Raw genomic sequence first — 23,391 nt, forward strand, 5'->3', positions numbered from 1 at the left:
TGGATGGATGGATGGATGGATGGATGGATGGATGGATAGAGCGGTATATAAGTATAAAAACAATGGCTGGTATAAAATGCTCAAGCCCAGATTTCAGATGCAACAGCCAAACAAACACTTGTAACCCTAGTGTGGAGGGCTAAGAAAACACACACACACACACACACACACACACACACACACACACACACACTAAAGAAGTGGCAAGAAGCATGGGCCTTTAGTCCCAGCACTGGCGAGGCAGAGGCAGGCAGCTCTCTGTGCATTCGAGGCTAGTCTGGATTGCACAGGGACTTCCAGGCCAACCAGGTATATGCAGCAAGACCCTATCTCTGGGAGGAATACAAAGAGGAGGATGCAAATCCCAAGGCAGTCAGACTCATTTGGTCAACATGCAGAACCCTGCACCATGCAGCCGTGCAGCAAGAATTCCTCCATCAGATGCTGATGTCGTGTTCTTGAACTTTATAAAATTAGCCAATCTCGGAGGGTCTGTTGCAGTAACACAAAGCATACAGGGACATTCCTTGGGTTGTCCTTTAACCATAGTCCCAAATCGGTATTTTTTTTTTCTTTTCTTTTTTTCGGAGCTGGGGATCGAACCCAGAGCCTTGCGCTCGCTAGGCAAGCGCTCTACCACTGAGCTAAATCCCCAACCCCCAAATCGGTATTTTTAACAATGAAAGTGATTATACCGCTGGATGTCTACAATACTTTCATGATATGCAGCATCGTGTACTAGATAAAAATCCCATGGAAGGGGCACAGTCCTAATTGCATTTTGAAAGAATAAATTGCTAAGATCCTCTTTTTAATTCACAGTTATTAAGAAATCACCAGTTGGCTTTGTTACCAATAGTATTTTTGCTTATTTATGCTCAGCCTTTAAGTCCTTGCTTTGCCTTTTGCTCCCTCTGGATCATCCAGTATGGCCTGGTGAAGAGTTTGCACTTGTGTCTCCAAGTATCCCTCAATGGAATTCTCTGTTCATCTCTGAACTCTGAATATGCGATCCAGAGCTGGAATACGTTCCTAGAGATGGGGTGAATGAATAGAGCCTAAAACTTTCTTGATATGGAGGAATTAATTCTTAAAGAAGCATATGATTGCAATAATATTTTAATAGGCAGTGCATACTTGTGTCTCATACTGAGCTTATAGACTGTGCAAACCCTGGAGCCTTGAGCAAGCAGACTAACCCATCCTGCCTTCAGTCCTTCCAAGCATGACAATAAGGGTCACACCTGCCTCCTGTTTATGGTAATTATGGATAATAAGATGTTAAATTAAATTTATTGGCCGTGTTGCACTTGAAATTCAAGGTGACCTGGTTGTTGTGCAGATGTAGTTTTAAGAAAGACAAAAGGACCATTGACAAGAAAGTAATCTGTATCCAAAGCATATTAAATGGCCTTTGGAAAAAAAAATGTGGGTTTCCTAGGATTTCACATTCTTTGACCCTTACTACTTCTGTTTTAGCAATAAAAGATTTAGTGTGGCTACTCTATAAATAGGCTTTGGATTTGTATTGCCAGATAATACACGATTTGATGAGAGTGAAGACGGTTTCCCTGAGAGGCTAAGTTCACTGGTTTATATATTGTCTTGCATGTGTCTCTGTTTTTCCCTTGGCTTCCAAGCCTCTTAGGCATATTGCTTTCTCCAACAGAATGTTTTCTTGGCTGACTAGAGCAAAGGATTGGCTGGAGCTGCTCTAGCCTCACAGGCATTGATGTAGTAGTAATCAGAATAAAATACGGTCCCAAGGAGAATCCAGCTGGGGCCATAGGAGTTGCGAAGTGAAGCCAAGCCTGGTTCTTAGGGATGGCCTACAAACCAAGCTAAGCACTAGCAGCAACCACATTTCACTGTATTTCGTAACACTTACTGATCCTTCTCACTGCATCATTGAGACCGTGGAATAATGATGCCCATGGCATCCAAAGGAATTTAGAAGATACGTTGTACCTTTCAAAGGCAGTACAGACAGCAGAGCAGTTAGGACATTTCAGTATAGCATTGAAACTCTGTGAGCCTGGTGGACACTGCTGGACTCAGAGAATTTAAAACTTATTGCCAATGGGTAACTAGTTCTTTTCTGAACCGTCTCCTGCTACGTACTTCTTGAGTACCGTGAACTTAGACTCCAAACTTATTAGCTGCAGTCATTTCACAAAAACCTGTCTACATCAGGGACAGAGTGCTTTAACGAACATGACTGAGGCACACTTAATGCCTTTGAGGAAGAATGTACCATTGCTGCTGTGATTTTAGTTCATAATGAAGTTTAAAGAGAAAACACAAGTTATTAAGAGTTTTGTCAGAGGCCGTCAGTGAGTCACATAAACACAGGAGGGACTGAAGCCAATGCCTGTCCAGTGAGGTGGACATCTTAAGTGGGTGTGGTGGCAGGATGCTATACTCCCCATTCAGGAAGGGCCATGGGGAGAACAAGTTCTAGACTAGGTTAACTGTCTTCCCGTAATCGAGCCGTAGTTATTGTTGTAAAATAGACTGTGGCTTACAACCACATCAGCTTACAGGTTTGCATTCACAGAATTGATTTTCCTTTGTGGGTTCTTGTGATTATTGAAATGTAAAAGATAGAAAGTGGAGTTGGGGATTTAGCTCAGTGGTAGAGCGCTTGCCTAGCAAGCGCAAGGCCCTGGGTTCGGTCCCCAGCTCCAAAAAAAAAAAAAAAAAAAGATAGAAAGTAAGCCTGCCTTTTTCTAATATAATTCTAATGTATTTAACTTTTAAAGAGATTCCAAGACCCATAGACTATCTATTAAAAAACCCTAGGGGACATGAGAAAAATCCCTTTCCAATTTTAGGGGAAGGAACGGGTTAATAGTCTCCCAAAATAATATCAGGGTTATCACTGCTGCTCTTCATTTCCTCCCCAGAATTTGACAGTAATTCCTCATTGCTGAAGACACCACACATTTCAGACAGCACTTGGGAGAATAGAGCCGGATCTGATCCAAAGCCTCCTCCCTGAGTACTAGCTCTCATGATGCCATAAAATGCTGTGCAAGCTGCCAAGGGAAGAAAACAGTCAATAGGCCTGCCCAGCTCTCCAGCCTGTACACTACTATGGCCAGGCATGCCAAGCTCGCCCCAAAGGTACATAGTAACACTTACATGTTGGGAATAGCTAAGAGTTAGCTCACTGGACTCAAGGTCTGCTCAGCAGGAAGAATTCATGCCTGGTACTTCAAGCCTAGCCAAGTGACCATGGCTGGTGGGGCCGAGAATCTACTGCTGCCTCATTCCTAAGCCAGTATAATTCTAATTGCATTCAAAATGCTTACCCTTACAGTCACAGGTGAGTGCAGCTCTCCTCATCCAAGAAGTTTCTTTTTGCAGCAGATAGAGACTGTGCATTTATGTTAGAACTAAGATATGACCTTATGAGACTATGAGAATGATGATGTATTTTTTTAAGATTTATTCATTTATTATATGTACACTGTAGCTGTCTTCAGATACACCAGAAGAGGGCATCAGATCTCTTTACAGATGGTTGTGAGCCACCATGTGGTTGCTGGGAATTGAACTCAGGACCTCTGGAAGAGTAGTCGGGTGCTCTTAACCGCTGAGCCACCTCTCCAGCCTGATTTATTTATTTATTATATATGACTATACTGTAGCTGTCTTCAGACACACAGAAGAGGGCATCAGATCCCATTACAGATGGTTGTGAGCCACCATGTGGTTGCTGGGATTTGAACTCAGGACCTCTGGAACAGCAGTCAGTGCTCTTAACCATTGACCATGTCTCCAGCCCATGCATTTCATTTTTAATGAATTTTATAAAGATTTACACTTCATTTTTAATGGTGGGACACAGGTCTCTCCTCTGTTTGGAATATTTCTGATAGATAGTAGACCTATATGCAGTTTATCATTAAGATGAGGTTAATCTCGGTTCATCTTGAAACATTTGAGTTATCAGTTTGGAACTACATTGCCAGCCCATCACAATAAGTATAGACAAAAATACACCTTTAAATAATTGTCCTGTTATTTAGTCTAGACTGCTAAGCACAACTGTGTCTGCCCTGAAGAGAATCTGATTAGACCAACGGAGTCTTACATCTTCATTACGCGGTTGCTACAGTGCATGCAGTGTATTTGTACCAAATAGAATTTTCTTAATGTCCCAAGCAGGCAAAGGAAGCACAACCCTTTCAGAAATAGCAGCAATTTCATTGCACTCACAGGAGAGCTTCCTACATGCCCTGGTTAAGAGACAAATCCATAGCTGTGGTCAGCCCTAAATTACAGAACATTAATCACATATAATATGTATTCATTCAGCTGCTAAAATATTATTGATTTGTAATTCTTGGTTAAATAGTGTAAACAGGTTATTAAACAAGTTATTTCTAAAGCATATAGTACTTTGAGGATTAGGGTAGATAACGGAATTCTTTCAAAAGTCCATAGCGGCAGAATTTGAAAAACCTCTTACTGAAAAGGTTACTTTATTGCCAAGAAGTAGTGGGAAGAGGTTGTAAGTTTTTCGAGCCGGCGATGTGGCCTGGAGTCACAGTGAAGAGGATCCGAAGCAGCCAGTTCAGAGTGGCTGAAGACAAAGGATTTTCAGTTCTACTCACTGCTCTCCCATGTCGAGCATGCGTCTTCTTCTCCTTCCAGTTTTGCCCGGATGCTCACCATGGTGACCAGCCATCCTGGAGCGTGCATTCTAGAATATCTGAGGCACCTCCTACATTGCATGTTATTTTCACTTGAAAAGTAAAATCTAATAAGAGGGCGGAGGTGTTGGGTATCCCTCGGTCTCCAGTTGTTGGTGTTCTTAAATTCCACGGTGAGTCAAACATAGTCTGTGAGCCTGCACTCTATGAGGAACTCTTTGTGCTGTGTCAGCCTCCTGTTGACTGACTTTCCTTCTTTGACCGTCATTCTTCATGGAGAACTGTGTAAACTTTTCTTTATCTTGGGAAGTATTTCTCAGTTCAATTTGTACCACAGACAAAGGAAAAGTCCTTCTTGCAGCTTGGTGTTCTCTTTGATGTTTATTAATTTCTACAATTAATACTAGAGATGTGTGTGCATGAAAAGCACTTATACTTTGATCCAGGATAGTTTTCAATACTTGTGTTCCGTTATCTCTTATCCCATAGCTTAGTAGGTTCCAATATTTAAGGTACTAGAACTTCACCAACTTAAAAATAGACCAATTCTGGCAAATAGAAACAGTACTTTATAGGGCATAGTATTCTGCACAGACATTTCTAGGCATTAATTATAAAAGGTGTGAAACAAGAGAACATGCTCTTCCTTATATACAAGGAATCCTTTGTATAAATGACCAGTTAAAAAATAAAATCAGGGGCCAGTGATATGGCTCAGTGCATAAGGGTGCTTGCCATTAAGCCTTAGGACCTAAGATCGATGCCTGGAACTTGCATGGTAACAGAGAACTAATTGTAGCAAGTTGTCCTGCATGTGTGTGAGCATGTGCAAACACACACACACACACAATTAAATATTAGTAAAATGTTCTCACCATTGTGTATATATATTTATTTCCATTTGCAAAAGTTACTTTCAAGCTTCACATAAAAGCATTATGGCTGTATAATCTGGTTTATTTAATAAATATTTAATGTTTCATATAATAGTAAATTTATCTAATTGAAGAAATCAAATTTGACATGGCAAACATAGGTTGGGCTGTTTTAAAAATTATAATAAATACAATTGATTCTGAAATAATTAGGTTTTTGTCTTTTGAGGGATTGTTTTGTTTATTTTTGCTGTTGTTGTTGTTTGTTTTATTTTCTTTGTTTTTGAGACAGGGTCTCACTCTGTAGCTCTAGCTGTCCTAGAACTCACTATGTAGACCAGGCTGGCCTGGAACGCAAAGAGATCCACCTTCCCCTGCCTTCCCTAGTGCAAGAATTAAAGCTGTGTACCACCATGCCTGGCTTATGATAAGGTTCTTATTGGCCTGGAAACCTGTGTCCCATCCCTTGCACCAACCTGCTGTTTGAATCCTCTCACAGCTAGAAGAGACACTCATTCAGCCTATTCGAAGCAGTGACTTAAGGAAAAGAGCACCCCAGTGAGGGGCACCCTCAAAGATGACAGCACATCCAGGTAAACAGTGCAGAAAAGGAAAAGCTTTTGCCTTTGGCAAGTGTTGGAATAATGAAAATTGGACCAAATTATCTTCTAAGTGTTTTATTATTATAACTATCATCATTATTATTCTTACTATTACTTCAAATCAAAAGTATTCTGATATTTACTGGTGCCAAAAATGAGAGGCTATAGTGATTTATTTGCTCAGCCTTATTTGAAATTTTTTTTAATGTTGCAAATAGTATGTACTTACTTTAAAACATGTAGTTTACATTGGGCGTATTTCGTTTTAAGCAATTTAATGTTTAGTTAGCCTTGCACTTATATTTCATTGTATTGGTATCTAGGGATACTTCAGTTGCTTCAGGTAGTTTTGTAGATACATACATATATACATACATATATACAGATATACAGATATATGCATCATATATATAGAGAGAGATGATCTCACTGTGTAGCCCTGGCTGTCCTGGAACTCACTGTGTAGTCCAGGCTGGCCTCAAGCACACAGAGATCCTTGAGTCTTAAGGTTAGCTGTGCACCACCATGTCCAGCCTTCAAGTGGTTTTTGTTAACTTAGCATCTTAATAGACCCACATTTCCTTCTGTAAGTATTGAAATTGTTTTGAAATAGAAAAATACACTGAGCATGAAGTAACTAAAACGAGAAGTGTATCCTGGATAGACAGTTCTGGGTGTTGGACTGTGGACTTGGTTGTCCAGCCTCCAGTCTTAAAAGCTTTGCCAGTTCAGCAAGGCACCAGCGCCTGGACATCTGCCTCCAGGAGGAGTGCAAATTTTTTCTGACTCATCTCAGTTATAGTCTTCAAAACAGTCATGTTTTCCTGTTCTGTTACAGTTCTTATGACCAAATACATCACAAATATATCTCATTTATTCTGTCATTGCCTAAGGAAATTGCTACAAGGATATGTATTTTGCTTTTTTTTTTCTTTTTAGATCACGGATATTTGTAATTAATTTTAAAATAAAATGGATCATCTTTGGCTCACATGTCATCCCTAGTCCTGTAGGAGAATTCGATTACTGTGTCTGTGCCTTTCTCGTCCAGACAGTCCTTATTTGATATTGTGAGCAATCATTGAATGTCTTTGTGAATTTAACAAAACCGGAGGCTGATTCTATAACTTCTGCCAAGCATAGAAGTCAGAATGTTTCCATGTCTGAAACATCTTTAATTAACTGATAGTTTAATTAATGATACCTCTTTCATTTAGTATACTTGGTTTCCACACATTCGCAACTATAAGTTATATGTTTAAAGAATTATATGTGCCCAAACCTGTTACAGTGTCAGTGTTTTAGATTAAATCATTCAAAAAGTGCTTCCTTATAAGTTAACTTTTATAGTGTTTCATGTCTGCCAAATTGTTCAAGATTGTTTTTTTTTTGGGGGGGGGGTGTTAAAGAGTTATTAGGCCTGCCTACAGTGTAGACTTATTTCTAGAACTCTTATACTTTGGGTTTCATGCTGACTATCATTTATTCCATCATAGTAGAAGAGTGTCTCAGGGCTGGAGGGATGGCTAAGAGCACTGACTGCTGTTCCAGAGATCCTGAGTTCAATTCCCAGCAACCACATGGTGGCTCACAACCATCTGTAATGGGATCCAGTGCCCTCTTCTGGTGTGTCTGAAGACAACTACAGTATCTCTGTATATATACATAAATAAATTTATAATAAAAACAAAAAATAAAGAAGAGAGTGTCTCCCCTCTAAGCAGCTTGTCAGTATGTCCTCTTGTTCTGGTGTCGTTTGTAAGGACCATGCTCCTGAGCATTAGATGGTAAGACTAGCAGGTCTTTGATGGGGGCACTGTTCTTAGCTACCATTAGCTTTACCTTAGCAAGACATACACAGGTCCCGTATAGTCCCCTAACTTAGCTTGTAAGCATTATGGGAGTCAAATTAATCACCAATGAAATGGATCAACCTACTATTTTTAGTGAAAACAAGACACTTTTTTAGACAAAGTTGCTGTTTAACTCAAGCAAATCTCAAATTTGCTGCGCTCCTGCCTCTGTTCCTGAGTATACCAATCTCAGGGAGGTGCTCCCACCCCTGGTTGTAGGACTCCCTTGTGATTCCTTTGCCCTTGAGAAAATAATTTGAGAGAATCCTAACGAGCAAACCTGGGATAGAGCGCTTCACCAGCTCTCGGTAAAATGGTAAGATGCGATTATCTTAATCCCAGTGCTGTTCTAACTGTTGTGTCCACAGCATTAACAACTTTCCACAGCTCCCAGACATACGTTGCTGAGAGATACATTGCCGCAGTCTCTTACTGGATGCCTCTGAAGATTCCAACTTCTCCATAATAAGAATACAAATCAGTTTAACAAGTAGCATGTTAGGCAAAATTTTCAACTCAATCCAGTTTCTCCACATAGGAATGAGAGTTCAGTCTTACAAACACAAAACAAATAATTGAAAATTTACCACCCTTTTAAAGCTTTATTTTGGGGAAAACAGTAATGATTCCCAAGCAGCTCCATCTTGGTTAATTTACTATTTTATTTTTTTATTTTTTTTTTTTTAGATTGTCATCATACCCAGCCCTTAGCCTACCCACAAAAATAGATTTGCCAAAAGAGATAGTAAACAAATGTGTCATTAGACTTAAAAAGAAAACAGAAAAGTATCTTAAAAGTTCCTGTGTTGTCAAGGAAGCCTTGTGAGGAATGGGTCTGGGAGAGAATTGGGGGGATCAACTAGGAGGAGTGGGGGGAGGGGCAGCTGGGGTCGGGATGTAATGTATGAGAGGATGATGAATAATTTTCCTCAGTAATTGGCTTTGTCCTTTCTGGTATAATTTGCCTTGTCATTGGTTCCACCAATCTCGTGTGTGTGTGTGTGTGTGTGTGTGTGTGTGTGTGTGTGTGTGTGTGTGCGCACGCGCGCTGTGGTTATGGAAGCATATCCATATCGGTGGTTATTTACTGGAAAAGCACATTATTGTAGTTTTGCCAAGTCTAAAAATATTTTCTTTTTTTCTTTTTCTTTCTTTTTCTTTTTCTTTTTTTTTTATAACAACAATGGTAATTCTGAACCCTACCTCAGTGAACAGCGCCCTATTTTGGAACTTGTTTTTAATTAATGGGACACATTCATGTGAGCCTTTAAATTACATCACTCTCAGTAAGATGTCCATAAAAATATCATTATGTCTCTGAGTGAATGGTATTTCGGAGCAATGGTCACCAGCCCTGTCCCCTGAGTAGTACCCCTACAGCTTGTCAAGTGTCATCTGAGACAGATGAACAATCCTCTTTCCTCACACTGTTATGCACTCTGTCCTCAGCATCCCGGGCAAGATAAAACATGGATGTTTCCTTTACAACATCTTCCAGAGTCATTTCATCGTGAAACAGAATGTGTCTATTCATCTGCTCCGACGGAGTGGCCAAGATGACATTTGAGCCCTGGTCCCAGGAGCTCGATGGCACCCTCTTAGTGGTCCGAGTCTCCGGTTATCTTTTCCTAATGGTGCATAGGAATTGTTCACAGATATGAATTTTAGTCTCGATAGTCTTAAATGTCCGTTTGTGTGAATGACTCAGATATTGGAAAATCCCTTGTGTGACACAAAGCCTCTTTATTACAAGTGTCTCAGTGATGGTTTAGTCCTTTGATGGGCTAAGATGGGTCCTGTCTTCTTGGCCTGGTCTTAGACTCGGTCCTCCTGGTTTTAGCAAGCTCTCCTGTCACTTCGTGTACATGGGTGTCAAGTGTGGAGAGGCAGCCCCGGTGTCGATCGAAGCTGTCTCTGTCTCTGTTATTTTTCTCTCAAGGTGGCTTCCAAGTTGGCTTCCTCTGAACCTCTACATAAATGACACATCTCTGGCTTGATGGTCTCTGAAGTCAGAACCGAGCGTTGCCTCCCACGTTGTAATTTGGGTTTGATACTCTGCTTGCTCCACTGAACCCTGGTTGTCCTGCACATACTTGCTGTATTGGCTACACCCGAACCCTTTTCCTTTTTTGCCACGGTCTTAGCTCCCTTTCTGACCTTCCTTAGTTTTTTGTGTGGGATCTTGAACCAGGACCTTGTGTGTGCTAGACACAGGTAACACCACAGAGCACGCTCTCTCTTCAAGACCTTTTGACTAGGAACACTCAAGTTATTAATTGTATAATTACTACTTGTGTAATTTTCACAATAGGGAAGGGGGTGCTTGCATCTAACGGTGATGTATGCGCTCGCTCTGGCCACAGTATGCCCATCAGTGGAGGGTGCCTTGAAGTGAGACTTGGATTATGACTTCTTTTTTTAAAAGAATTAATTAATTGACTGATTGATTGATTGGCTAATGTATATGAGCACACTGTAGCTGTCTTCAGACACACAAGAAGAGAGAATCAGATCCCATTGTAGATGATTGTGAGCCTCCATGTGGTTGCTGGGAATTGAACTCAGGACCTCTGGGAGAGCAGTCAGTGCTCTTAACCACTGAGCCATCTCTCCAGCCCTGGATTATGACTTCTTTTTAGTGAGTTTCTGTGTTGTTGAAGATGAGAACCATGTTTATAGATATACTGTTTTCATGATATGTTACCGGATTCCTTTTAAAGAATTAACTATTTATTTTTATGTATATGAGTGTTTCACCTGAATGTATGCGTGTATGTACCAAGTTCATGCTTGAGGCCTATGGAGTTCAGAAGAGGGACTGGAGTTACAGATAGATAGGATCCTCAATATGGATGCCAGGAACCGAACCCAGATCATCTGTTAGTGATCTTAAATGCTGAGACATTACTCCAGCCCCTTGGTATCCGGTTCCTTAAAAATATTACTCCATTTAAACCTGAAACTTAATTAAAAGTTGCTATTATTGTCCCTACTGTATACCTGAGAAAATTTGTTAATGCCTTTACACTGACTTGGATCCCAGCCTCTCTGACTCTGGAATTTACATTCTGAAATAGCGTTAACTGACAGACTTCTGTTTGTCCCCACTCAGTGTGTCCAGAGAGAGAGACTCCGTGCAGTGCTGTTCCCTATCTTCAGTGGACAGAATGCCAGTTAGGTGTTGACTGGTATAGAACAGTGAAGAAGAGCTGGGCATGTTGGTGCCAATCTTAAAGACACTAGATCTGGAAGTAGTCTTGTTGGCCTGAGTTCAATCCCCAGAGACCAAGCTAAAATTAGCCCAACATGCAGTATGTGCTTGTGATCTAGGTACTAGGGAAAGGCTCTTGTCTGGAAACAAAGCACGATGGGGTGAGTAAATAATGCTTGAGGAGGAACACCCACGGCTGCCCTCTGGCCTCTACATGCACACACACACACACACACACACACACACAGAGAGAGAGAGAGAGAGAGAGAGAGAGAGAGAGAGAGAGAGAGAGAGAGAAAGATCTAAGAAACTAATACTATTGTATTGGAAACGTAGAAATGTTTATGCATTCAACTTTTAACTACGTTTTACTCTAAAAGGGAAAATGTTGATCTGGTCTGTTATAATGGTAAGGTGAATTTTGAATGAGAAAAGAAGAACTTGTTCAGATTCCTGAAAGAACTTTAGACACACAGGGGTTCTTAGGGGCCTAATATTAGGCAGGCCTATGAAGTTATAATATGTGTCTCTGTGGGGTAGAGTGCAAATCATTCAATTTTCGATTGGAGTCCATGGCATTTCGAGTTTATAATTTATCATTATAAATGATAGGCTTTGCACTTGAGGGGCTTAGGGTAAGAAAATTGTTAGAGTTGAAGGCCAGCCTGGGCTACATAAGCTTCATGGCAACCTGGGCTACAGAGTGAGATGCAGGTTCAAAAAACAAAGCTGTTAGAGTTTATCCTTGTCGTTTGGATGTGCAGCATCCCCTAAAGGACTCCTGTGTTAGAGGCTTGTTCCCCCAGTAGTGCAGGGAAGATTGGAGCAAGAAGGCTCTGACTCCTTCGGGGGCTTCATCACTGGTGTTAATTGATGGGAGAGAAGGCCCGTTTGGAGGCAGTAGTTTTTTAGGGCCATGCCTTGGAAGCATATCTTCTCTCTGGCCCCATTGTGTCTCTCTGCTTCTTGTCCACTCTGAGGTCTGTTGTGACCTACTCCATTTCCACTCCAAGTAACCGTGGGCTGAAACCTGCTTTACTTGAGTGATTTGTAGTAGGAACGGAAAGTTAACTAGCACATCCACCATTGTACTTTCCTGTTGCTGGGTAGTAAATGTTAACGCATTGGCAGGTGGATGAGAACTCTCTTACAATTCACTCTCCACTGTCAGATGTCTACTGGCTGTAGAGCCTTGGGGATTATGCCTGAATTTCCTAAGGAAGCTGATGCTCAGAAATTTGTGTCAGGAGGAAGCTGGCCACCCCCACCTGCCTCCCACCTGGCTAAGACAGGAAGCAGTGCCCTCTTGTTTGAGTTTGTTTCATTTAAAAAAAGAAAGAAAGAAAAAGATTGTTCAGACCAGTTGAATTGTTTGAGGAGGGGAAGGACACTTTGGCCTGACTGACTTCGGAGAGATTCTGCTTTGTGTAAATATTTCATAACTCTTTTCTGCCTTCTGCAGCAGAGAGTGTTGGGAGACAGAGGCACTCAAGAGAACCCTTTGCGACACCACATGCCTGTGTGCGTGAAGCGAGTCACAAGAGAAGAGTAACAAGATGCATGCTAGTCACAGATGAAGTGGTGGGGACCAGCCCTGAGTGCCTTCCTTCCTTCTCGATTGCTATGCTTTCCAAGAGACTGCACCAGAAGTCAGCCACCTCTATTTATGTTTTTGGTGCAGCCCTGAAGGGTGCTGGTCGGTTGCTCTGTATGAGTATGTATCGGCGTCTGTCCTGTAATTACAGTTGCTGTGGGGACAAGATTGCTTAGGGGACATTTACGCTGCTGGTAGGCCTCAGCTCTGTCCGTCTCATAGTTCCACTTGGCTTCTGCAAGCTAATTATTGCGTTTGCCTCCTGCAGCCTCGAGAAACTTTCCTTGGCCCTCTTGAATGTTTGCACACCGCTGTTAATCGAAAACTAGTATAACTTCGCTGTATGACGGCTTGTTTATGAAGCAGACTGAATTTTTAGCATAGGATGTATTCGCTCAACAGTTGTTCATTGAGCAGTTTCTGTGTCCCGGTGAAAGTCGGAATGCATTAGTATCTACAAACTGAGCCAGACTTCAAGGCCAACCTGAGCTAATCTTAAGAGCATACCTTCAAAACATTAATAAAAAAAAATCAGCATTAAGTTAGCTCCCAATCAAAACTATAAAATGGTTACTCGTGGAACTAATTGCTTCTGTAGCAATGGCTGCAGCCCTGGTCCTTGCTCGTGTTTGGAAATAATCCTGTCAGACCTCCTGTTCCAGGGTGGAAGCTGAGATATCACAGGAAGCTGGTATTTCCAATATTCCTGCCAAAGAGGGATGTTGAGGACTCTAGTTCGCAAAGTTCTAGAAATACTTCTGAGAGAAAAAAAAAAGTGCCAAGGAGGTTCCAGCTACGCTGGTTTTCATGGTGCGTGAAATAGTCCCAGAAATTAATGTCTGTTCTAAACTGACACCCTAGTAGCTTAAAATATTCAAAGCCCCTCCTGCCTGCCGTCTCATCCCTGGGAAATAGCTTTCTCACTGATTTGATTAGGCTTCATAATTACCAAAACAAACAGACAGACACTAACTTGCCAGGGGTAGAGGAACTTTCCCAGTAAGTTGAGGAAAGGAAGGAAAAAGAAGTGATTGTCAACTTTGCCATCACTTCCGTTCAAAAGGAGCCACGTTGCTTTTGTCCACAGACTTTCCGGTTTTAAAACCTCGCTCATGAAAATGTGATCACGGTAGATTAGACGTTCGCCTCAGGCCCTTTATCAGCTTAACGTCGTCTCCAAGGTTCCAATTAATTTTTGAGAAATTGAATTAAATTCCGTTTCCTCACGGAATCTCCTTCCTAGGCATGATATTGGGTTTGCTGTTCTTGGCATGCAGACTGCTTTCGGTGCATAGCTATTGTTTGCCTTCTCCCTCTCCCCTCTGTCATCGGATCATGTGTGTGCATTCAGCCAGCAGATACAGGAGGCCCAGGTGAGCCTGCTGCCCTTCCCCCATTAGCTCACACAGAGACAATTGTTTTGCCCAGGGACCTGCCCAAGTAGTGGCCAGAGAGTCTGAACCTTCTTCTGGGGTAGCAAGTGAGCCTGCTTGGTCATTTTTTTTTTTTTTATGACACTATGTCACTCACTCCTGAGATGTTTGTTAATTCACTAACTTGTTTAGTAAATTCATATAAAAATGGCTTTGTCACCTCTGAATGATTCTTTTTTTTTTTTTTTTTTAAGGACCTGAATTTAAGGTGTTATGCTTCGGTCTCTGAGGGCTTAGTTGCACATATAAGTATGTGCAGAGACATCCTTGACCCAGAAGGGTTTTTATCCAAATTACTGAGTAGTAGACTATTATCTGCTCTTCTGAAATATGTTATCAGTGTTGTCAGACACTGAACCAGGGCTATACATTCTCTGATGACTAGAATACTGTCATGACTAGTTGTGACTACCTCATAGGCTTGCTTAGGAAGCTCTGTGCAGCCATTGTTTTACTCCCAGAGACAATAACTGTGTCAATTCAGTTAATACCACATTGACCTGAAAATGACATTTAGATACTAATTTTAAAGATTTATAGCATTGGTAAATCTTACCCAGTTTAAAGTATGAAGGAAGTCCAGGCTGCTGTATATAAGCTCTTCTGCCAAGTCTGAGGATCCAAGCATGACTACCAAAAGCCATGCAGATAAAACCCACGCTTGAGACTTGATCTCTGACCTATGCACACACACCATGACATGTGTACACGGAGACGCTCACACACATCAGACAATAGAAATTATAGTTATTAGTATGCGCTGAGCTTGCGTTACTACCATCATCAAAGTATGTATATATAAGTATACATACTTATATATATGTACATATGAATTATATAAAGATAGTTTAGAGACATTCCATGTACTGTTCACAGTTCCCCATGGGTACATTTTCTGAAACTTTACAGTAGATATCACAATGAGGGACTGGCATTGGTCTGGTGTGTGCCCACCCCCTCGTCAGCTTGTCCCATGGGTAGAACTCTGTGATCACCCTGAGATCCCTCATGGCCTCCTCATTGTCTCTAGCTTTCTCGTATGTTCTTACTCCTGTCTCCATATTCCACTGCTTTGTTTTGCACATCTTCCCAGGAGTGACTTGAACATTTTAATAATTTTATCTTGATTCATCCTAAATGCTTTAAACGCATCTACTGTAGGATTTTTCTAGTGTGTTCTAGCTGTGATCCTATACATCCGTTTATCACAGTCAGTGTTTTACTAATTGTAATGAAAGGTAAAATGCCTTCTCTCTGAGTGTCAGCTTCTATACCGGACTAGTGATTGCCTGAAACATTCCCTCTGGCTTTTCAGGCCAGTTTCAGACCCGATGGGTGGGGTGTGTGTGTACGGTAGGGACTGCTGTTTGGGCTCCAGGTTATCTGAGCCCTTTATGGGGCTAGAGAGATGGCTCGGTGGTTAGAGGTGTGCTGGCTACTCTTGTCAATTCCCAGCCCTCGCATGGCAGCTCACAGCTGTCTTTAATTCCAGTTCCTGGGGACCTGACGCCCTCACACAGACATACATACAGAACACCAGTGTACATAAAATAAAAATAAGTGGATCATTAAGAGAAACTGAGCCCTTCGTTCTGCTCTCAGCATTTCCTTATATCTCTCTCCTCAGTCCTGAAGGAGGCTGCATTTCCTTTGTATCGGCCGCTTGCTGGCGCTTCAGGCCAAGATGGCTCAGATTCGACCATAAACACAGTGTATCCAAAGGGAAGAAACGTGTACTGTTCACGTTTGTTTTCATTCTTCTTCCTTCCTAGTTCCAGCTTGTATCTGTTACCATGTCTGTTGTTTCTAGAACCTTCTTCAGTCATTATTTTAGGGCAGGCACACTGGTGGCACATTCTCGGCCTTCCTTCATGGAGGATGTCCTTGTTTCCCTTCCATTTCTGAAGGATGTTTTCTCTAGGAGTGAGATGCCAGTTGAAAGGCCTTTCCTTTCAGCGCCTGGGCCGGTCCTGCTACTTCCTTCCAGCTCACACAGCCTCTGCTGGGAATCCAGGGTCCTTTAAATTATTTATCCTTGAGGTGGCTGCCCTCTTACTGCATTCAGGCTTCTTCTCTGAAAGGGTTTTTAAGAAGTTTGGTTATGGTGTGTCAAATTTCTCAACTGTTCCAGCTTCTCACAGCCTCTCACATCTGTAGGCTTACATCATTTACAAATTGGGGAAATATTCATTCACTATTTCTCATTATCCTTTTCTTGAGGTTAAGGATTCCCAAACCCAGGACTGTATGCATGTTAGGCAAGCACTATTCTGCCATTATTTCTCAGAGGGGAGAGAAATTCTCCCCACCCTCTTCCCCTTTTTCTTCTTGGAGGCCAGATGCAAACAAGGGAGAAGGTTTTTGTCCTGTGGGTTTCTGGAGCTGTGGCCCCTGTTTGCATTGGTTCCTTGGCTCTGTCCTGGCTTTCACTGACTTCCACAAAAGGCTCTTGAGTGATCTGGATGGCCGTCTGAAGAACTAGGGCACACTGCTTATGGTTAAGTGGATGCTTGGCTTCGCTACTTGCCAATGGCTTGTTTCTTTCTTTTTATGATATGCCATGAATCTTCCTCATTGTTCACTCGGACTTTTTTTTTTTTTTTTTTTTTTTTATCCACCCATAGTGACCCATACTAATCATCTCAGCACTCAGGAGGCTGAGGCAGGAAGATTATGAGTTCAGGCTCACTCTTTACTGCATTAAAGGACTTTGTCTCAAACCAAAACTAAAGAGAAAACATTTTAGTGGTAGCTGATTAAAAATCCTTGTCAAATAAGTCTATCATCCATTATCTTGGTAGTGACTTTCAATTACCTTTTGTCACCCAGGTTACAATTATCCTGGTTCATGGCACAAGGACTGGTTTTCCACTGGACTTTGGACATTCAACTGTGATCCCCCCTCCCCGCAAGTGTATATGGGTATTTTGCCTGCATATATGTATGTGCACCATGTGCACGCCCGGTGTCCACAGGGGCCAGAAGAGGGTACCTGAACCCCTGGAACTGGAGTTATAGATGGTTGTGTGCTACCGTGTAGGGGCTAGGAACTGAACTGGCATCCTCTGGAAGAGTGGCTAATACTCTTAACCACTGAGCCATGTCTCCAGCTCCAGAGGCAGTGATTTTATATATATATATATATATATATATATATATATATATATATATATATATATATATATATAAACTCTGATTGATCCTTTTCAGTCTCCTCTTGAGTAGATATTCTCTGCTACTTCTCTGCCTCTCCTGGAGACTTTGCTTGGAAGGTCTGACTCCTAACTAGGTCCTTCATCCATCCTTGCTGGGTAGTCAAACCCCACTGTTACTTGGCAGAGTAAAGGCTCTAGGTCCATTAGACTTCGGTGGCTCATCAAGAGAGGTGAGCATTCCCTCCTACTTTTCCTTATGGAGTCTCTGCGGGAAGTTGGCTGCCTCCTGCTGGGGAGGGGTGAACGATCTATTTAGATAGGTAAAATGTTGAATACTTCTTGTGGTGGTGGCAGGAGGGGCTCCCTCCTGGCTGCAAATTCGGCTTCCTTGAGGAGTTAGTTTCCATAGTTTCCACTGATCTCCTGAGGTAGGAAGGGGGATGGGGGGACCTTCACAGTTGAGCTTCAATGTTCACTTTAGCGTTAAAGACGGATGCGTTTAGAAGCAAATTTAATACTTATGATATTAATTTAGGTATTCTGCTTGTGCTTCTCTAGCTCTACAGATATATTTAATTTTTGTCAGGCTAGCTGTAACAAAGCTCAACGCTCCCATCTTGACTGGTGTTGGAGCATCTCATTTGAAAACTGCTAATTTGCTTCTCAGATGTGAGAAGAAGAGAATAATTGCAAAGTGTGTCATAGATAAAGGGGTTTAAAGTTTTTGTACGTATTTGTGAAAAAACAGTGAAATTATAAGTCTGGGGTTTTTTTATAGACAGTGCTTAAATTCCTTCCTGATTCTTCAGTGTACAACAACTGAATTAGAAATACCACTTTGTTTTGCTCTAGATTATTTACAGACTGGAGTGTATTATGTTTATAAGGGGTTGTGGCGGCCTGGTCACTACTGTGTTATATCGTAATAGTCACATCTTTTCATCAACTCTAGGAGTTTATTTCTGGAAATATGTAAACACACATCAGATCACAATTAGAAGATTGGGAATTTACGGGCAGATTTAGAGACCTAGGTCATCCTCTGACTTTATGGCCTCAATATCCTCGACAGTTGTTCCACATATTAATTTACAGAATGCTTCCAACAGATGGACTTCTAGGTACATCCCTATGCAGATTTACCTAGTGCTACTTGAAGTTGCCACAAATAGTCTCAGCTAATTAATTCATTTGCTAATAAAGCTTCTGAAGAAGTAATCATTCCAAATGTCTCAAAAATGAGGAATACCAGGCAATCGCCTCAGTCTAATTTCCCAGTCAGTGTGATGCTTCCTGGGCAAACGCTGACTTGCTGAGCACTTCAGGGTGCATGGAGAAGGCCTAGCATAAGAGCCCCTTGAACAACCTTACTATAAGACAACAGATTCATGTAACATTTAAGCTGGGTTAAGGACATTGGAACTAAAACTAAAATGTCTACCTCATTCTCAGTTCTCGTTCCGGGATTTAGGAGGTATTTTTTTCTACTTTTTGATCATAAATTGTTCAATTTTATAAATTACTTTTTTTCATTAAATTGGTTAGTGAAGATGCCATTTCATTGACCAAACACCAGTTAATGAGGAATGATACCAAATGAGTCCAGGCTCTGGTCATATTCCTTAGTCTTCTCTGTAGGTATTTTCTTCAAATGCACAGATCACAAAACAGAAAGAGGCTAGGATGCATGAACCACTGTGGTATTTAGCTCTGCTTTGTTGAGGAAGAGGGGGAACTTTCTTACCATGCTGGTTGCTTCCCGGCCTCTGCATAGGGCTAGACTTTACGGTTTGTTTAGCTCTGAAGGGATGACAGACTTGGGGGATGGTGAGGGCAGCTTAGTTTTGGAATGTAAATACATGTAGAGCCTGCCTCCTTTTGTTTAGCATCTCTTTAAACTAAGACAAAAAAAAAAAAAATCAGTGAATGAATGAATAGCAGCATGATGAAATACCTAAATGTTTGAGTTAAAATTTTTGGATGTTTGAAATCCTATTTGGATCCTTTTCCCAGCTCCGGGCGCATTCATATGCACTCAGCGGGAAACTTCATGGAGAAGCACATTTGGGCAGAAGGTCTTTGACGGTGCCTTTTTCTTAACTTGTGCCCTTTCTTCCTTAGAAAAAAGTAATGGCTTAAGTCTGACCGAAGAACAATCTTTTTTGTATGTTCCTTATACGAATTTACTTCTGGTTCACAGATCTTCGCCCACCATCTATGTCTGCAATCCTTGGGTTTAAAACAGCATATATCCTACTACACACTACAGGAAACGCCAAATTAAAGACTTAACGCCACACTAGGAAAAGAAAAAAAAAAAAGACAAAAGGTGACCAATTATGACTCAGTTCACCAGATCCCAAATGCGAAAAAAATGCATTTGAGGTAATTTATGTAGTAGGGTGTTTGGACGACAGGTATGCTTCATGGTGTGATTAGGTCCGAGTTCAGGGATTTCCAAACAAAACAGCAACGGAGAACGTGAGAAATGTGCTCCTCATCGGGCGGCGAACCCACCCGCCGACTGTGAGGCTCCCTGAGCCTTCTAAACGCTGCCCGCTTTTAAAGGGCGTTGCCTCTCGTTCTTGTTTTATAAGTGTCCGTGAATCATGGCGGTTTACGGGGTCTGCCTGTCTAGGATACTCGGAGATTTATTAATTTACCCCCTTGGCTCTGCCTCAGCCATTCTCCAGCCCATTCCAGTTCTCCCGACTGTCTTTTGTCTCTCGCTTAAGTTCTGTGGACGGGAGCAAGAGGGAGAGGCTCTGGGGGTTAACAGAAGGGTTAGAGAGCAGGAGGAATGGGAAGGGAAGGAGGCCTTTTAAACCTACTTTTCAAAGGACCCCAGTTACTGCTTTGGGCTCATTTTTCCATTCCGCCTATTGGGAGGGTTTCTTTCACAGAGGCACCGATTGCCCCCTGAAACTGCCACTGTGTGCTTCTGGGTGGTGTGGGAATGCCGACCTGGTCTGGTGACAGCACAGCTAGAAGTCAAGCTATCACAATAGCCAGGGCATCCTGGTTGCACCCCGGTCAATCAGAGGAGCTCCATTTGCTACCGGAATAGAAGCTCCTCTGTACTAGTCCCTGCTAGCCAGCAGAGCATGATGGATGGTACCATACAGAAAATGCTAAAGCACCATGGGCCCTCACTCCGCCTCTTCAGTTCATCTGAAGTTAATAAAAAGGACCGGCCAGGGTGCCCATGTTTGTATGTGAATGGACACACACACTATGTTAGAATATGTCAGGCTTTAGCCAGCCTCGGTGTTCAAGGGTGGGATTCAAAGGTCACTTGTATTGATGGAAATTCCACACACATTAACGTTCTCATTGTTGTTCGGAGGTTTCAGTTCTAGCAGAGAGCCTGATGCTGCTCTGGGCAGAGAGACAGATCAGACAGAGTGCCTGGACTCCAGGCAGAATCAGATGAAAGGGCTGGCAAGTTCACCTCGCTGTTATCTTGGCCTTTCCATTCCAGCCTGAAAGTTGATCTCTCTTCATTCTAACAAACTTGTTTTAAATAAGAACTGGGATAGGAGGCTGTAAATGTAAAAATGTAAATGGGCAGGGAGAGTATTTTCAAAAAGGCAGGGACCCCAAAGTGGTAGTTCTGAGAATGCCCTTGCTGGAGACCAGAAAGTCAGAAGACAGGACTGCCTTCTGCTTCTCCCCATGAGCACCTCTGCCCAAAGGCTGCCCATGACCACTGTCAGGCGCTGTCATGTACGCTCAGGGCACATGAATACCTAGGTGAACCAACTAGAAGGGTCATCTTATCCTCCTTCCTACACCCCACCCTAGAGTCTGCCATAAGCACTTTTAAAAGCCCCAGACTGCCAGACATGGAGACACATGCCATCAATCCCAGCACTAGAAAAGTACAGGCAGACAGATCTCTGTCATGGATGCCAGCCTGATCTACAAGGTAAGCCCCGGTCTAAAATAGGTAGGTAGGTAGGTAGGTAGGTAGGTAGGTAGATAGATAGATAGATAGATAGATAGATAGATAGATAGATAGATAGGCAGATAGGCAGATAAGTAGATAGATAGATAGATAGATAGATAGATAGATAGATAGATAGATAGATAGGCAGATAGGCAGATAAGTAGATAGATAGATAGATAGATAGATAGATAGATAGATAGATAGATAGGCAGATAGGCAGATAAGTAGATAGATAGATAGATAGATAGATAGATAGATAGATAGATAGGCAAGTAGATAGATAGATAGATAGATAGATAGATAGATAGATAGATAGATAGATAGATAGGCAGGCAGGCAGGCAGGCAGGCAGGCAGGCAGGCAGGCAGGCAGGCAGGCAGGCAGGCAGGCAGGCAGGCAGGCAGGCAGGCAGATAGATAGATAGATAGATAGATAGATAGATAGGCAGATAAGTAGATAGGCAGATAAGTAGATAGATAGATAGATAGATAGATAGATAGATAGATAGATAGATAGATAGATAGATAGATAGATAGATAGGGCTTCCAGCAGCTTGATGAGATCCTCCTCCTGGGGCCCACCCACCCAATGTTCAAGCGTAATATGCACTCACTTGCATTTCTGCCTTCTCTCTTCTCCTCCCCTTTCTTCTTCCTGTCTCCATCTCGCCCTCCCACATATGAATCTATAATAAACTTCTCTCCAGACTCAACCCTGGGTGGTCTGTGGGCTCCATTCTTCCAGCTCTCTAAACAAAAACCTGAAAGCCAGTATCTCAGGATGGCTTTGGTAACCATTGTGTTTTTCAGGACCCGACCTCTCAGAGAATGATCTCATGCTTCTCAATCACATCCTAATACACCGGTATCCATAACTGCAGGATGCTAAGATACATTTAACTACTCAGAGAAGCACGGAAAAAATACTGTCTATGGAAAACAGAGAATGGAGATATTACCATTAAAAACAGGAGCTTTAGTTCCAGGGGAACCGATGCCCTCTTCCAGCTTCATAGACACTGCACACACGAGGCACACATACATGTAAGCAAAACACCCATTAGCAGAAAATAAATGAATAGATAAATGTTTAATGGAGTTAAGATTTGAGTGAGGTGTTAGTGTGCAGTGATAAAATTTTCAGCAAGCAGAGAAAAGGGAAGGAAGCCTGAGGAAGAATACAGGACTCTGATTAGTAGATGCGCTCAACACCCATCTAGAAATTATTTTCTATATCTTGGTGAGGAGTGTTTAAAGATAAGGTTACAGAAAGGCTGCTGATGACCACTGGCTGGCCCTGAGAGGACATATGGACACCTGGGTGATGGACTAGAGGATCCAGCTTACCCTCCTCCTCACACCTTACCCTAGACTCTGCCATAAGCACTTTTAAAAGCCCTAGGCTGTCAGACATGGTGACACCCCTTCAATCCCAGCACTGGACAAGTAGAGCATGTAGCCTAAAATAAATTGCAAACAAATGGCCTCATGTTCAAAAATAAGGAATTTCAAGAACATAAAGACAAAAGGCGCTTGTGAGTACCAGGGTTGTGTCCACCATGTGTCCACAGGTAGCACCATGAAGTGGGGCTGGTCATTGTGACAGTCCTGTATACTTGCTTGTCCCATAATCTCAGGTATCTGATGATTTCCCCAAATCTGTTGTCATATTCCGTGTCTCAGAGTGGTTTTTATAAAGACTGCTTGATAGAGAGTGACAAATATTTGGAAGAAACTGAAAGAACCAAGAAGTAAAGCCAGGATTGGTGGCTGATGTATGTCTATCATCCCAGCACTCCAGAGGCTTAGGCAGAAGGACCATAAAGTCCGGGCCAGCCTGGGCTACGTGAGACTTTGTCTCAAACAAAAGTAAGAAGTATCTATTTTGCCTACTCATACACACCAAGCTATGTTCCTCAATGGAGAGATCAGAGGACAGAACAGTATGATAGAAGAAGGAAGAGGGGTAACAAGCGATGTCATAGAAATATCATTTCCGACAACCGTCCATGTGTAAAAACATCCTCAAAAGCAAAAGAGGAAAACAGGAAGGATGCCA

At 42.1% G+C, this 23,391-nt stretch overlaps 1 protein-coding gene across 6 annotated transcripts in view; it reads left to right on the forward strand.

Moving 5' to 3' along the window:
* Window positions 1-23,391, forward strand: part of Arl15 (ADP-ribosylation factor like GTPase 15) — a 384,290-nt gene that overhangs the window by 253,142 nt on the left and 107,757 nt on the right. The gene's annotated exons all lie outside the window — the stretch shown is intronic.

The sequence above is a fragment of the Rattus norvegicus genome, chromosome 2 (genome assembly GCF_036323735.1).
Source record: "Rattus norvegicus strain BN/NHsdMcwi chromosome 2, GRCr8, whole genome shotgun sequence".
Classification (NCBI taxonomy): domain Eukaryota; kingdom Metazoa; phylum Chordata; class Mammalia; order Rodentia; family Muridae; genus Rattus; species Rattus norvegicus.